Genomic DNA, 17,832 nt, shown 5'->3' with positions numbered 1-17,832 from the left:
CACCTAATATTTGAAAGCTTTGATTCGTTTATTCAGTAAACTTTTAGCAAATGCGCACCCTCCCCTTGGTTTTACAGGAGCTCTACTTTTGTACCTTCCATTGCAGACTGCACTTTTCCTTGTAGTTCTCGTAAGAACCGGAGTAAAATGTGTCAATGCTAATTTATTTAGTGACTATTCTCCTTCCGTCCGCCCACCCGACATCCAACCAAGACAGAGATGGAGGTCTCCCTTTGATCATTAAAACCCCATCACCTGGTGTGTCACACTGTAGAAATATACAGAAGAAAAGTCAAGTCAAATATACAGAAAAAAAAAGGTCCTGAGTAAATGTTACAGGATGAGAAACTTTCAAAGAACGGTTGCCCAAATGGAAGAACTCCCGTAGGGATGGGTCTAGCCATTATTATTTCAGCTCCAGTTTGTAAGTTCACATGTCTACCAAAAGGGGAAAAGGTGATTTTTATCGCAACCAGATTGGCTGGGCGTTATGCTGGGGATAAAAGGACAAATGATAAAAAAAAGGATGACCTACTTAGGAAGGTTACAATGTATTCAGTGATAATTACCAACTTTGCTCCAAACTACGACTGAGAATTCCTGTTTGTCTCCGACTGTCCTATCCACCCTGGCACTGTGAGTTCTCCTCCTGGGCCAGGCTTAGTTAAGGGACCTTGCAGGCAGGTCCAGGAGGAAGAGGGAGAGAAACATGGACTGAAGCCAGCAGGTGAGGAGGGATAATTGTTCCTGGACCAGAGGGTGGTGAGAGGAATGAGTGGAAGGCTAATAAATGGGGTGGTCAGTAGGAGAAGATGAGAGCAGTTATTTAAAGTGGGGTGGCTTATGTGACAACTTTATAGCCTCACGCAACAAGAGAGAAGGATCTGAATTATTTTGATGTTATTTTAATTGTTGAATTAAGTGCTTTATAGTGCGGAACGACCACATCCATCTACCTTACTGCAGACGATGGTACTGCCAGAGGCGGCCAGGGACAGGGCTGACTTGCCGTCTTTGTGTGTCACTCCCACTCTGCACAAGTGGTGTGCCGGAGACAAGAGGACTCTGTCACCTTTCACACTCAAGCAGTCACTGAACCACGGGGTCATTTTTGAAGGGTGAAAGTAATTTGATAAGCTTGAAGGGAACATCATGCCGCTATTCTTTACACTTACGCAAGGAAGAAAAAAAGAAGAAGAAACTCTTCCCGCAGATCTTGTTTGTATTAAAGAGAAAGCAAGCGAAGTCCTGGGTGCCGAGAGCAAAGGGTACTTAGGGTATCTGGGCAGACACTCCGCTTCCACCTGCTCCACACAGGACACCTGATGTTAGCAAACTCAGCGGCTAGAAAGAAGAAAAAAGCTCACAGAGCCTGCGCACTTCGCCTCACTGTGGAGAACAGGAAACGGAGAGACCCTGATAAGATTCCTGAGTCTGGGCGGAAGAAGTCATAGTAGGGAGGAGGGAAGTTTGAATGCATCAACATCACACCTTGTTAAAGACAATATCTATATTCCAGTTACTAAGTCTTAGCTATTTCCCCTCTTAAACCTGTATGCATCTATCTGTGATACAACTAAACCATCTTACTTCCTGTATAATAGAAATAATATTTTACACCGTACGAGAGAAAGCCTCAGGGTAAATTTTCAAATCCCCGTACACTTAGCCAAGAACAGAAGGCTCTCTAACAAAAGAGTGTGGAATCTATGATATGTACAGCTATCACATCTCAAGTCAGGGGGGGGGGGGGGTTGGCCGGCACGTGGCATGTCAGCTGGGAAAGCGAGGAAGTCCTTGGAGGTGACGTCATTGATGACCCAGTGTGCAGTTTGGCTGGTCTGCTTTGGTTTGTAGGTAGGTCCAGGGCTGACGTTGACATCCTAGTCAAGGTACTGCAGCCTTCTATAATACATGGTTATTTCCTTGTCTGTAAAGATCAACGATAATACCTCCTAACTCATATTGTGTTGCATGGATTAAGAACATTAATATGCCTAGCATACTTAAGATACAGTTAGCACTTAAAAAGTGCTACCCTGTTTCCCCAAAAATAAGGCCTCCCCCTGAAAATAAGACCTAGTACAATTTTTTTCAAGCTTAGAAATATTATGGCCTTCCCTCATAATAAGACCTAGCACATCTTTAGGAGCAAAAATTAATATAAGACACTATCTTATTTTCGGGGAAACAGGGCAGCTATATATTTTTTCATATTGGTTAGGGATGGTCCACAAGTATAGCCATGTAAAGTGTTAGTTTCATTAGATGCTAAGTGCTCTAGAGTAACCGATGTCTAAAACTAAGTATGATGAAGATTAATAGTCACAGAAGCTCCAATAAAAAACATGAACACATGATGAACTTGAGAGCCATAAAAGTAGACTACTGCATCTGCTTATGCAATGAGGACTCTGTAATTCATGTTAGCAGTGAGTAAAATGTGGTTTTTATAAGTTTCTCTTATGTATAATTATTTGCTGGTTGGAGTTATATTTACTTTAATATACTTTGTGAAATTAATTTTTCAGAATCAATAAACTATTTGCAAAATAAGTTTTATATATAAATAACTAAACTTTTTTAATAAATAATATGTATATATTTGATCAAATTACTTTCTAGTCTACCAAAACATAACATTCCAACCCCCCCCACCCACACCCCCCACAGACTATCATGGTTTTGTTTGACAAACATTATCATTATTGAAAAGTTAGGTTTAATAATAGGTCTTTTTTTACTTTTTCTTTTTAGGAATACAAAAGAATGTTTCCAATATTAACTCATCTTTTCTTAGAAGTCCTCTATGTAGTTGCTACATGTTAGTGTTGAGTTCCTCAATTTTATTTACGTATCTTAATATTAAGTAAGATATTACTTAATATTACGTCATCCATATTAGAACTGGTTTTGAATCTCAATGACTAAAAGAGAGAAAACAATAGCTGACAGACGGTGAGGAAGGGACAGAAGACATTGACATCATCCTGGTTCTCGCTTCCTAGCTCACTTTCTATTCTATTTGCCACCGTAGCTTACACCCAGGATCGAGCTGACCACACTGCAGTGTGGGGAGAGAAATGTTGCACTATTTCGTCACGTGTCTGGCCACATCTCTGTGGCACAAAAGTAGGGTATGCTCCATCTGGACTCGAGACCACTCATCTGGGCAGACCGCAGAGAACTAGGCTGCTCCCTGCAATGAACCCTGAGGCAGAACCACAAGCTGTCATAAGTCACCCCCCACCCCCAGCCCATATCAAAGTACTATCAATCACTTCGGAGGGGTTTAAAACTTGGGAAGCCCTGCTAAGAAAAAGAAAAGTTTTTTGTATTGTGCATAAATGTAACCCGCCTATTAAAGAGAAATCTGCATTAATTTAAATCAATCCTTAGCTTCTGAATTATGTGCAGCAGCTTGGACTTTAATGAAATATTTATTTAAAATCAGCAAACTGCCCTTTAGGAGTCTTTTGCCATAAAGGCAAACATTTTATTTAGTGCACTGATTCTCACCCATGGCCAGCTTGCTGCAGCCTACCATTAGGGAAAACGATGTGTTTCCGATCAGGTAATTTAAATAGAAAGTGACCTTGCCATCCAGGTAAAAGCACTTGCCCTTGGCTATTACTTAGCCTGACCACAGGACTTTCTGGAAACAGCAGAAGCTTTATACATGTCAGCTCGTGGCTAAATCAATGTTTATGCATGATGCACTTCTGAATAGCAAACATTGCTGCCTGCAAGCTAAACAGTGTTTTTATCTGTTTGCCTGCGTCTGGTTCTTCAACCGCGCCATGGAGCGTCGCGAATCGCATTTAGTAACAATTATCTGCCGGTAGTTCGTGAAAAGGAAAGTGGTGTGATTAATGAAAAGTGACACACACTGATTACTTTGTCATACCAGTCGTTTGGGCAAGAGAGTGCCCTGTTGAACCCACGTCTGACCTCCTTTACCTTTAACAAGGTCAAGGGGAAGGCTAAGTGCCTGGCAGATTAGCTCCTACAAACGCTTCAGTGAGACTGAGGGATGCAGCCTGGGCTAATGCACCGCAGGTAGCCAATTAAACCGGGGGCCACCGCTTTCACCTCCGCGCGGAAGGCAGGATGAAAACCCAACAGGTCGTGCTTTCTATGGAAACGTGTCAAGTACAAAAATTGGAAGTTCGACATGGCGTTACTCCCTATCCCCAAATAAATAAATGAACAACAGTTCAATATCAAATTTAGCCCTCACGGATCAGGTAATCCGCTCAATGCTCTTCTTTCCTGGCTCACACCGAAATGTGACCCCACCCCATTCTACAGAGGGGAAGCACAGACACCTTTCTTTAGATTCTCGCATCGCCTTGAAGCAGATACAAGTATAGTGGCTGATCCTATTGAGGACGTTTTCTTTCTAAAATATATTTCTTGTGACCAAAAATAGTTCATCTTTTTTTATAGTAAAGTGGTACAAACAGGTCAACAAGAATGAAGGTACAAGGGGAAAAAATGATATTTTTTATGATGAAATATTTCATCAATATTTTTAGGTTTTTCCTCAAGTACTCAGTGTCATTTGGTAAAAATGCAAACATAGCTATGAAATGAGACACAAAACAGAGTGTATTATTTTAACTAAGACAAAAAATGCCCCAACTGGAAGTCAATGTCTAATGTGGCCACAAACCAAACCATATTTTCTCCCGCCCTCATAGCCGATGAATTTTAGAAGACTGAATCTTTTTTTTTTTTTTTTGCACCAGCAATATTTACAGCTTCATGTAGAAACAACTGATTCCTTTAAACTTGATTAAAATTAAAAAAATAAACATATTCCTAAAAAGCAAAAAATTACACAAAATGTCACTAACTTCTATTAGGGACGCTTTCTTGCAGGAAAAAGAAATGACTCTGAAATAAATATCAAACATAGAAATGCTGGGATTGGCTTTGAGAAGGGTATTTTCATGAGCAACTTAACTCTACATACGATCTGCCCAATCTAGCAACACTGTTCCAGGCGGTCAACGCCGACTTGACTGGAAATAATGATTCTGATCGTGAAGGATGGGACAGTCACCCAGGAGGGTCCCTTTAAAACTGTTTAGGAGTGTTCTAATCACAATTTTTTTTTTGGGGGGGGGAGAGTCTATAGAAAGATTAAACAAGACAAAATGAATAGGCATCTCATTTAAACAACTGCACTCATTTCTCAATACCTCTTTTGTTAAAAAACAAACAAACAAACAAAAAACAGCAAAAGTGACCTGCAGAAAACTTGATTGCTAATCTTCCTCTGGATCCAAGCACACATTCGCTCAGGAGCCGTTCATTAATTGTGGAGGTGAAACTGGTCGGGGCTAATTGTCTCAGAGGGCACGTTTAATTTTCCTTTTGCAATGGCTAGACTTTAAATAGTTTCTGTCAAGATTTGCTTTATTATGAAAGGACACAAAAGAGTGTGTCTGGGAGATGACAGAAGGTATGTCTCTGATTCAGAACCCTGAAATGAAACTGTTCACACAGACACAGACACACACACACACACACACACACACACACTCAGAGTGCTAGGCCTAAACACCTTCTCAATGGAAAGGAAATTATAGCACACCTATGTCAGCTGTGAACAAGTCCTCACCTAATTATTTTTTGCAGGCCCTATAATGGTGTATTAATAACACAGCTAGAGTATTTTCTTACTCTGTGGCCTATGGGCCTGTGTCTCGATGGAGGCTGAGGTGGACACACTCATGTGGCCCCGAACGTAAGCAGCAGGGGACAGCTTGTCTCAACAGTGCTCTTTTTGTTCTTCTACTTAAAAGCCAATTAACATTTTTTATTGCTTAATCTGCAGCAAAAGAGTTTTACCTAAGCACTGTTTCTAAACAAAACAAGTTACATAAAAGTAATTTTTCATTCAGTCATCAGTCATGTCAATATCAGTAAATTATATCAGAGGAAGCATAAAACAGACATATTTGAGCTTTTTCTTTTTTTTTTTTGAGGAAAGCAAAATTGTGCATTGAATGAAAAACTAAAAATCACTTCCACAAAAATGACAGTTAAAATGTAGAAGGCACCTTCAAGATCATCTTGACGATACTGGAATGGAAATTGAGATCCAAAGAAGTCCGGTTTTGGTCAAGATCTTCCTGCCAGTCTTTGGCAGGTTTGGAATCAGACCTTGATCTGCTAGTTTCCATGACCTGTTTTCTCTTTTCTACACTGCCTTTCAGTGTCGGATCCTGAGACCAAAAATGGAATTTTATGAAGCCCATGCATGGGATGGGTACTCTTTTGGAGTATAGTTTGTATATTATACTCCAGAGCATGCCCAGAGTGAGTTTTCTAAAATAAAGTTTCTTTTTTCTTTTTTTTTTTTTTCCATTTTTCCGAAGCTGGAAACAGGGAGGCAGTCAGACAGACTCCTTCATGTGCCCGACCGGGCAAACTTTGCTCCAATGGAGCCTTGGCTGTGGGAGGAGAAGAGAGAGAGACAGAGAGGAAGGAAAGGGGGAGGAGTGGAGAAGCAAATGGGCGCCTCTCCTGTGTGCCCTGGTTGGGAATCAAACCCGGGACTCCTGCACGCTGGGCCAACGCTCTACCGCTGAGCCAACCGGCCAGGGCCTAAAATAAAGTTTCTAAATGCACAGCTTATGGGAAATTTATGTATAGAAAAGTTGTGTGGTATCAAAATAGAAAACTAGAAATATTTTTAAGACCTGGAATAGACCAAGAATAACATCAAAAATTTCTGGAATCAGATTTCATCAGCTCTGAACACCGTATTTGTGTCTTTGAGCCTCGGTGTCCTTATAAAGGAAGAGCTATTAAGTTTTGTCTTAAGAGTTTTTTGACATTGTTTTTAACACCAGGATCAGAAAATAAACCTCACCGGAGCCTTGAAGGTAGGTCTTCAATATAGGACAGTTTCTTCCTCTTCAGTGTTAGAAAGCAATGTTAAAGGGAACACAGTATGTTGGGAAATCTGATTAGTTGCACATATTGATTAGTCATGGTCAGGGGGAAACGGGGTTGGTAGAGACTTGGCTTGGGGCGCGGGGTGCATGATACAGAGTGTAGATGGTACTGTATCCCGATGGTTCGGCACACCACGTCATCCCAATACATTTTACAAATAAAAGAGCAAAACAAAAATACTACAAATGAGATGATAACATTATACTGAGTGAAATAAGCAAATCAGAAAAAAAACTAAGAACTGTATGATTCCATACATAGGTGAGACACAAAAATGAGCCTCAGGGACATGGACAAGAGTGTGGTGTCCTCCAAGGGGAGGGGAAAGGAAGAGAGGGAGAGGGTGGGGAGAGGGGAGGGGCACAAAGAAAACCAAGTAGAAGGTGACAGAAAAAAATTTGACTTTTGTTGATGGGTATGCAACATAATCAAATGTCAAAATGACCAGGAGATGTTTTCTCTGACTCTATGTACCCTAATGAATCAATGCCACCCCGTTAAAATTGTCTAAAAAATAATAATGAAAAATACTACAAATGAGGTGAGGTTTGCATTATAATAGAAAATAATAATAGAAAGAAATAGAAAGGAAGACAATGGAATGATGTGCTTCATGTGTCTGACAGCTTCAAAGGGAAAGGGCCCAAATGTAACCTAAGTCACCAGATACAACAAAAGGCCTGAGCCTCCTCCACAGACCTCCCAGGTTCCCGGAGCAAGGGAGCTGGTAAGTCAGCCCCTCCGGAATGCAAGACCAGGGCTGCTCCTTTTATTTGAAGATTCTTGAGGTCAGAGCTCTGGTTTGAAATGTGCTGTACCAGGAGGCAGGTAATTATTAGTGAAGGGCTCTTCCTCAGTGCAGGGGAAAGGGCAGGGACTCGAGCCCACAAAGGAGAAGACAGTGGATTCCAGAAAATTTGTGACACAGAAGAAAAATGAATAAAGTCTGGCTTCTGAAGCTGTCCTCCCTGTGTCTCAGGCACTGTCCCCTGTGCCCTGGCCTCCCGAGCACTCCACAGTCCTACCTGTGCCCTGGTCTCCGTGTCTGAGAGGAGTCAGAGTGCAGGAACGCAGGGTCCCAGGCGGTGGCGGCAGCATGCCAAGTCAGTCCCCGCCCCTGCGACGCCCTCGCTGTCACCCTGGGTGCTTAAGGTCTTGAGCCTCCGTCCCTCCATCCATAAAATGAAACCCATCGTAACTCGGCTTGGTTAACCGTGGACCGGGCGGGCAGAGCTGTCAGAACCAGTCCCCACGCTAGGCCTTGACACTGGAGAGAGAAATCCACCTGGGACCTTTTTTTTGAAAAGCCCACCTAACCAGATTTTCCTTCAAAATCCAGGAAGAGAGACAAATGACAACACTCCGGACGAGCGATAGGGATCCACAATAGCGTGTACAGAAATCTATGCTCTGATTAGACAGGGCGCTACGTTGAGTGTTCGCATGTTTATTGGAGAGGTTAGAGGGCATTCCTGAGACCTGCTTCATCTGTGCGGCTTATCACTGTGGCCTTCCGGAGCCGACATCCCCGCTGCTCAGTCCATTGCCGATTAACTGTCGGGTGACAGAGGGCGCATTGATGAGGGAGGAGGAGAGCGAGGGGCAGAGACGCAGCAGTGGGAGGAAGTTGCCCTCTCTGGGCTGCGAGCTGAACTCTCGCGGTGACGCGCTCTCCCATTGCTAGGCCTCTACTTGACGTGCTGTAAACGATGACTGACAGCTGCCACGTCCCATGCTATCAGTTCCTACACAGTGATACCTGCGCTGTAAGTGCGCCGGTCTGTAAGGCCCCGCGCTGGAGCGCCCACCATCGTCTTGGAAGATGCCAACCCACGTCCAACTCATTCCCGCGTGGCTTTTCTTTCAATTACTACCCTAAATAACATTTCCAGAACACTAAAGATAGGTTCACACTCACGTCTAAGTGCAGTTTGAACCCCCTATATTAAAAAAAAAAAAAGTCTTGTAGAAAAGCGCTTCGCCTCTAAGAAGAATACAATTCATATTACTGACTGCTCCCTGCCATACATAAACTGTCCTTTCTCCTGAGCAAGCCAGAACCTGGCTGTGGTCAAGTCCCCGTCCCACGGTAGATGAGCAGTTTAAAAAAATTGTTTTTAAATTTATAAAGTGTCCCTGGCTGAGTGGCTCAGTGCATAAAGTGTCATCCTGGAGCACTGAGGTTTGTGGGTTTGATCCCCGATCAGAGCATCTTCAAGAAGCAATCAATGAGTACACAACTAAGTGGAATAATGAGTTGATGCTTCTCTCTCTCTCTCTCTCTCCCCCTTCCTTTCTCTCTCTCTCTCACTCTCAACCAATGGGAAAAATATATATTTTTTTATCTACAAAGTTACCTACTTCGGTAAATTAAATACTTTGTTAACATAAAAGGATTTTTGTCTATTCTGGCTCAGAAGCTGAAAATATTTCAAAAAGACAGTGGTCTGCCTGCCAGAAAAAAGACAGGAATAAGCAAAGGCCATGTCAAGTTTGTCTTCAGCGTTGGCATGGGAAGTGAGGTCATCCCTCCCACACACAGTCAGTGAGGAAAGAAAGGAAAACCCAGTAATCATCTAAAATCCTGGGATTTTATTCATGTTCTATGGAATCCCAAAATATTAGACCTACTATGTTTAACTGTATAGTAATGAATAAAAACACGTTTGAATTCTACATTTATTTGTTTTTGGGGTAACTAATGGTTTTGAATTGTTGACATCACTACTCCCCCACTTTGGGTCTGTTACCCAAGATCTGAGTCATCTTCAAATAAATTCTGGATTATAAAACAATGTTAAGTTTTCAGGGACAGGGAAGCCATACTTAGTTATATATTTTCCCCAGATGTTCTGGGACCAGAACATGTTCTGATTTTTATATGATTTACTAGCAAAATTAGTTATCAGGTAGATAGCATCTCCTAGAATATTGAGAACTAATTGTGATGAGAATAAGAAACAGCCATTTTATCATATTTTATATTTTCCATGCTTTCTAAAGTGAGCCAAGTCCTTACAATAGAAACAAGATGAAATTATAATCCATCAACCTATTAAAGATGTTTCGGGTTGAAGAGTATGGAGGGAGTAGCTACTGACTTAGCAATAATTTGGTTTTGAAATTAAGTTGACAGAGAGGCAGTTGGAATAATACTAAAGTTGAGAAATTTTTTGGACAGAAGAATCTGAAATCACAAAACAGCCAGCGATAAACACTTTATTATCTCAACATAGACAATCAACTGGAGCGCCCACCATCGTCTTGGAAGATGCCAACCCACGTCCAACTGCAGGGAGCTCATTCCCACGTGGCTGTTCTTTCAATTATTACCCTAAATAACATTTCCAGAACACTAAAGATAGGTTCACACTCACGTCTAAGTGCAGTCTAAGCGAGAAGGTTGGGTTGAACAGATTGGTTGGTGTTGAAGCAAAGATGTGTCAACTCCATTCCGGGAAGCTTCTCTAAGGCTCTAAGGTGGTCCCTGCTCTCTGGCTGGCCCCATGTGTCCTTCTATCCCACTCTAAGCTCACCTTTATTTCAACACTGAATCATTATCATTGATGCACTTGTGGCTGTTAACCCTTTGAAAGTAAGGACTGTCTTATTCTTATTCATTCAGTAATTTTTAATTTTTTTATTTTATTTTTTTTTAGTGAAAGATAGATTGAGAGGGAGAGAGATGAGAAGCATCAATTCATAGTTGCGGCACTTTAGTTGTTCACTGATTGCTTCTCATCTGTGCCTTGACCTGGGGGGCTCCAACTGAGCCAGTAACCCCTCCTTGATCAAGCCAGCAACCGCTCAAGCCAGTAACCCTGCGCTCAAGCTGGTGAGCCCACGCTCAAGCCAGTGCCCTTGGGGTGTTGAACCTGGGACCTCAGCATCCCATGTCGATGCTGTATCCACTGCACCACCACCGGTCAGGCTTATCCCTGTATTCTTAGACCAAGCACAGCAGTAGGTGCTCAGTACATATTTGTGTTGCTATACATAGTTATACACTGAACTTGAATCAAATGTTTAAATTTTTAATTGATAAATTTTCTTTCTTATAGGGATAGCTTGAGTCTGTAGCAGACCTGACATGACATTTCAGTTTATTCTGACGAAGGCTGTTTTGTATGTGTGTGTGAGTGTGTGCGTGCGCTTGTGTGTGTGCTTAAGTCAGAAACTGACTTATTTCAATTTTGCTTTATTTTCCCCTAAAAATAATAGCTGATCTCTACTGAAACCTTATCTTGTTTAGGGATTGTTCTAAGGACTTGACACAATACAATCATTTCATGTAAGTCTGAAGACTCTTGTGAAACAGATACAGTACTATTATCATCCCATTTTTAGAGAAAGAAGTGAATGCTTAGAAAGATTATGTAATTTATCCAAGATGCCCAGGCAATCTGACTACAGACTTTGTGCTCTTAATTACCATAATCTGATCACTCCAGAATATCACTGTGGTCTGAAAACAGAATACAAACTAATAAAATAGCACTGTCCAGTATGGGCTTACACCAGCCACTCAAATCTCTGCTGGTGCCTATTACAGTGCAAGACTATTCTCATTCCTTCTGCTCCAGCCAAGGGAAGCAAATCCAAGTCCCTCTGCTGAAGGTGGGACCTCAGAGGGGGCCATGTGGCGGCTGGGCTGTGGCCCCGTGGTGAGCTCTCAGACAGAGAGTGGGGTGATTCTGCCAGATGCTCACTTTAGAACTCGACTCCAGTTCCCAAACTCTGAGCCTCTGGAGCTACAAAATGAGGAGTCCTGAGGATTCCTTTCCTTTGCCCAAGAACGGAAATAATTTTGTTCCCTGCATCTCTTTCCAAGTCAAAGTGAGGAGACCACTTAGGTACACCCTCGGTCATGTATGATGAGGGTGTGTTGGACACTGGGCATGCACCCAGTTTCTAAGGAGTGGGTTGTCGGTGGTAGTGAACACACACAAGAAAGAAAAATTAAGGACGAGCGACCTGACTAGAAACGAATAAACCTGACAGGACAGACTTGGGGAGTCTCTAAGATAAGCCATAGAGAAAGAAATATTCTGGTTTTTAACCCAACAGACACAGTGAGTTTGCCATGGGGTATTTGCAGTGACAAGTTCACTCTTACCTACAACATATGTATTTCTTTACAGATCATGGTCAGTTCAAATGGTTATAAAAGATGAATCTTGCATGACTCCTAATGTAAGAATTGGTAGTTTATTTGAGACAAGAAGATTTGGTGCATTTAATCTGCCACAGGCTGTCCTTGTAGCAATACTGTACAGCGGAGGCTGGGGACAGAGACAGGCAAATTCTTTGGCACTATCCCTGTCCTCCTGTCCTGTGGCCCTCAGAGGGACCCAGTACCCAGAAAATTCCTCTGCATTGTCTTTTCTATTGTAGAACTGAACTTAAATAGTTGCCACTGGCTATCCCTTCTAACTTCGATGGCAGATGCAGCATCTTTCGGCACAGCTGGTATCTTAAACTGTGTGGGTTTATGAAAGTGGTTCTCAAAGTGTGTGCCAGGGCACACTGGTGCACCCTAGAAGATTCCCAGGTGTGCCCTATGGTATTCCAGAGAAATACGTGCATGTTGGAGACCAAAAAACCAACAGGATTTGGAGTTTAGAACTTTGGGGGACAGAGGTATGGGGAATTGGCTGTAAGCTGACAGTCTGCCCAACTCCCCACCTCACTTGCCTGATTTGGTTGCAGAAGGCTGTTAAGCTATGGTGCTGGATTGTTTACACTACCCTCCACGTTCCCCAGAAAGACTGGAGGCAAGTTTCTTCTATCCTTTGTTTGGTGTAAAGTTAAGATGATATGTATGGTGGAGGGTTTCTGCACTCAACACAATTAAAAGTAAAAAGAGAGAAATTTTTCAATGAATTGATGAGAAAATGAGAGTTTGCCTTTCAAATATATGCCCAAACATTGAAGAAATTGCTAGGACACATCAGGCCCATGTTTCTATGAACACAAGAATGAAAAAACTTAACACATTTGTGCCGGGACCTGTCGAATTTACTAAATCTTACTAAGAATATACAAAGATAACTTTTTATTGTTTTTAAATTTTTAAACCCTCTTTTTTACAAATCCTAAAAAGCATAACTCAAAAATGTAACATAAAAATGTTTTTTAATGTCAGAATAAATTTAATTTTGTCGTATTTATTTTGTTTAATTACCATAAAAGCACGCTTGGACTTTATTTTTTTTTCTTTAATATTTGATTTAATTATTATAACACATTTCTCAGAAATTTGTATATAGTGCACCTACAATTATTTGTAGGATTTTAAATGTGCCCTGACTTCAAAAAGTTTGAGAACCACTGATTTCTGGTAATAATATTATTAAGCAAAAAAACAAACAAAAAAAGAGAGATCGATTACTAGTGACAGAATGTCACTAGCAGGATGGCCCACCGATGGCCATCGCACCGTGCTGTACGCACTAGCCTGCTCGTTCCGGCCGCAGATCCTGACCCATCCAGAGTCCTGGCCTTGCTGTAACATTAACAGCTCCCATCTAAATTAACTTTGTTAAAGGCACATATTTTTTTGCATTTGTTGTGATACCAAACTAAATGCATAGGTTCCAAATCATAGAGCTATGGTGTAAAATCTACATGCTTATAGCCCCGTCAGTGAGGGTGAAAATTTGTTTTAAAAGTAAAATCCGTGTGTCTTATCAGAACTTTCCTTGGTTATCGCCTTGAACGTTAGACTGCCACCTAAAGTGGGAGTCCGCGTGGCGTTCAGTGCGAGTGGCGAAGCCTCTGACATCCTTCGTATGGGCCCTTCAGACTTATAAATGACATAGCGTGAGACAACACAGTGGAAATTAATTGTGTGTACCAAACACTTACTCAACAGTGACTCTTTCGCAGAGTGCTTGAGCATCTTTACTTGAGCAAAATTTGCCAAGTTGGTTATAAAGGTGATGCCTTACCTCTTAATACACTTTACAGTTTGCACATAATGGCTCCAAGGGAACTTGTAAACCAGAGTAAATCATAAAATTCATTTTGTTCTGCATCAATTCATTCGTCCATGCACCAACTAATCACCTCATTTCAAAATCCAATAAACCTAAATACCTGGATTTATGATGCTTTGTCAGAATTAACAAGGGAATATCAACAATGCAAAATTGGAAGTCCATCGCAACTTAAAGACAGGCACCTAGATGAAAACAATTAAAAAGACTTGGCAGCAATAATTATATTCACCAGAGTTAGCAAATAAAATAAATTAAAACTGATTTAATTTCTGCTCTGGGAGATGGGGGGAAGCACAGAAGAGCCTTAATTTTGTCAGTTAAGACACCGAAGGGGTTGGAAGCAAAACTTTAAAGTGACTGAATTGGGTTCGTTGTATGAACAGTTCTCAATAGCGAGGGAAATGCGTGTACATGTGTATTTTTCAGGAGGCATTGGTTGGTTATATTGTATAATGGTCCCAAATTTCATACTTCTTAAAACTTCCTTTCCTTGTGAGAATTTTGACAGCGAACGCCTTAGTGCAGTGTTTGTGTAATCACACTTGCTGTGCCATTACAATAGATAGCACGGAGGGAGGGAGCATCCTCTGCTTTATACATGTTAAAGAGCAGTGGGTGTAAAGGGGCCCCTTTTACTAACACTGCATTTTTACACACACTTTTCAAAGATGCTCTTCACCTTCTATATTAAACACAAGCTTCTGAGTTGTAGTCCTATTAAAGAAAGCTTTCTATAATACTGATAAGAAGTGGATGGCTGTGTGTATAGGTGTACAAACACACACACACGCACAGATACGCACACAGAGCTCCTATTTATTTCTGGGAGTTTGGGAGCCAGAGACAAGAAAAAACACAATTATCTTTCGTTTTTAGTTCAAAAATAAGAGTCCGGAGACGTCGGCGAAGCAGCTGTCCTCCTCCTTTGTCTCTCTGCGTAGGTTTACATTAAAATAATTTCTCCACTAATAAGAACAATGGGAGCCCTTGGATTTTATTTTTAATGTTTTCTCAATAAATTATTCTGGCAAGCCCCAAAACGAATGATACGAAAAAGGAAGAATAAGACGCAAGAAGACGCGCGGAGCGCTTAGTAAAGCCAAAGCAAAAGGGGTCGTCATCATACATTTCTCTTTAAAAAGGCTTAAAGAGGAGATTGGATTGTTGGAGCCACAAAAGGTCTATACGGCTCTGTTGCTCCTTTAATTGAATTCTTAGAAGTAATCAGATGCAAAATGACAAATGGCAAGAAGGGAACAGAGCAGTGCTGAATAATTTTATCATTTATACCTATAACTGTCAATCCACGAAGGGCTATTTTTTATGTGTCACCTAAATCATAAGAGCTGGTACCTCTTTCTGTGATTCATGTTCACCCTGCTCTATGATTTACTGCTGAATGATTTCCCTTCTCTTTCAGGGAATTTTTTTTATCTCCTTTCTGTGATTAATCTCTCTGGTTTGAATGAGCAAAGCTTTTTAGATGAGAGAGTGTCACAATTTTGTTGAGTATAAATTTGTTTCGGTATGATTTTTTTTTATACATATGTTCTTTTTCAATGTGCTCAGAAAAGATAATTATTTATTTAAGAACTTATATTTCCATTAAAAATAGCCTTGCCTACCCCTGATTGCTATTCCAGGCTTGTCTTTTGGTAAGAAGCATCCTTCACTTTGACAAGACGTGATGACAATGGCTGTTGGCAGGGACACCACACCACCTTGGAGCTTTCTCACAATGTAGATGGCCTTGGTTTGAGTGATTCAAGACCACCGAATATCTTGATGTCTACTTTCCTTGCGTGAGGGGTGTGAGTGCTAAATAGTCGTGTGTGCGTGCACACTCACATGTGTGTGTTTTCCTGCTGGTCCTTAAATGCTTACAGGCCTGCCCTCTCTGTTAATGACTAACACATTAAAACCTGAATCTTGGTCCTTGGCACAGAGAAAGCAGATGTTTCAAACTGACTTAATGAACCCCATCAACTGGACTCTGCTGCCATATTGGATTCCTGGGAGTCAGGTTTTCCCTCAGATTGACACATCCAATGTGCACGTGGCAACTGAAACTGCCTCCCCTGACCGCCTTCCACCTGCTTTTTTTCTTCCTTATTTTACTGAAAATTTTACCCCGCCTTTTTGTGTTGATATACCTACTGATTATGGTTGTTATGGAAGCAGCCGCTTTGCCTCTGTGTGGTAGTGGAATGTATACCTATCTTACCTCAATGACAGCCAACAAACAAACAAACAAACAAACAAACGAAGAATATACTTTAGCAGGCTGTTTTTTTAAGTTCATTAAACTGTTACCATGAAGGATGCTTAAGAATTAATGCGTGACAGCCATCTGCCTTCTCTTCCTTTGCCCTTTCTCTTGGGAAAGACTGGAAGAGAAATGTTCTCCAGGGAGTCTATTCTGAAATATAGTAAAGAAAGACCATGTCTTAGTTTTACCAACAACTGGATCATTTACCCCTGAGTAATCTGAGTTTGACCTGTGAGTCACCGGCTCCCCCTGGCCCTACCTACCTCACCAGAATTATAAGTATTGTCTAAGAATCCTGGACATAGGGACAGTTCCTAAGTACTGAGTCTGAGCTCAATAAATGTTAATTCTCTTTTCCTCCTTTTCTTGTGCCTTTTGACCTGCAGACCCAGCAGGGAAATAATCTGTCCATGATGGCTTCTCCAAGTAGGATAAAAATTCCACTTGGGTCACTTTTACCTCTGTTAGATTTCAGTCAATTAATCATTCAATCAATGAAATAGCAAACTTAGTTGGATAAAAGCAAGCACTGACATAAAAAAGATTTTACAAAAGCAGATGTGCACTCTGTTTTTCAGACGACTTTTCCTCCATCTACCACAGCAGCAGAGAATGCAGATTCTCTAGAAAAAAAAGAAATATTGGGAAGTGGAATTCTAAAAATAGCTGTGGCAGAGAATACTAATATCTCCTGCCCTGTTCGTGCATGCGGTCACTCATTTACTCCGCAGCGCAGGCCTACTGTCCTCCACACGGACCATCCACGTGGACTTAAAGATGAATGAAGTCTACGTGTACCCTGGAGAGGAAGAGAGGCAGAGGGAGGGGGAGAGAGTGCGACAGAGCCTCACCTGGAGGCGAAGTGTTCCGCTAGAGACGGAGCATAACCAGAGGGTGGAGAACCCTGTGAAAGGGAGAAGTGAAGGCCCTGGCCGGTTGGCTCAGTGGTAGAGCATCGGCCTGGCATGTGGAAGTCCCGGGTTCGATTCCCGGCCAGGGCACACAGGAGAGGCGCCCATCTGCTTCTCCACCCCTCCCCCTCTCCTTCCTCTCTGTCTCTCTCTTCCCCTCCCGCAGCCGAGGCTCCATTGGAGCAAAAGATGGCCTGGGCACTGGGGATGGCTCCTTGGCCTCTGCCCCAGGTGCTGGAGTGGCTCTGGTCGCGACAGAGTGACGCCCGGATGGGCAAAGCATCACCCCCTGGTGGGCGTGCCGGGTGGATCCCGGTTGGGCACATGCGGGAGTCTGTCTGACTGCCTCCCGGTTTCCAGCTTCGGAAAAATACAAAAAAAAAAAAAAAAAAAAAAAAAAAAAAAAAAGGGAGAAGTGAATTGGAAACAGAAAGGATAAGCTGGCATTTTTCAGAAACTCTGTTGTCTTGTGTCATCTTGCTCAATAGCTGGAGACGTGCACTCCAACCCTGACCCCCCGAGTGGTGCTGCTCCTCTCGTCGGTGCGTCCCCGACTCACGGACACAGACACATCTCGTGTCCCAGTCCCCCTCTTCAAGGAAAAGATTGCTTCCCTTTGTCCGCTGTACAAGAGGAAACGATGAAGTCAGATGCTCAGTGGACCGCAGTGACATTTATG

This window comes from Saccopteryx bilineata, chromosome 6, assembly GCF_036850765.1.
Source record: "Saccopteryx bilineata isolate mSacBil1 chromosome 6, mSacBil1_pri_phased_curated, whole genome shotgun sequence".
NCBI lineage: Eukaryota > Metazoa > Chordata > Mammalia > Chiroptera > Emballonuridae > Saccopteryx > Saccopteryx bilineata.
Note: the sequence above shows the minus strand (reverse complement) of the source record.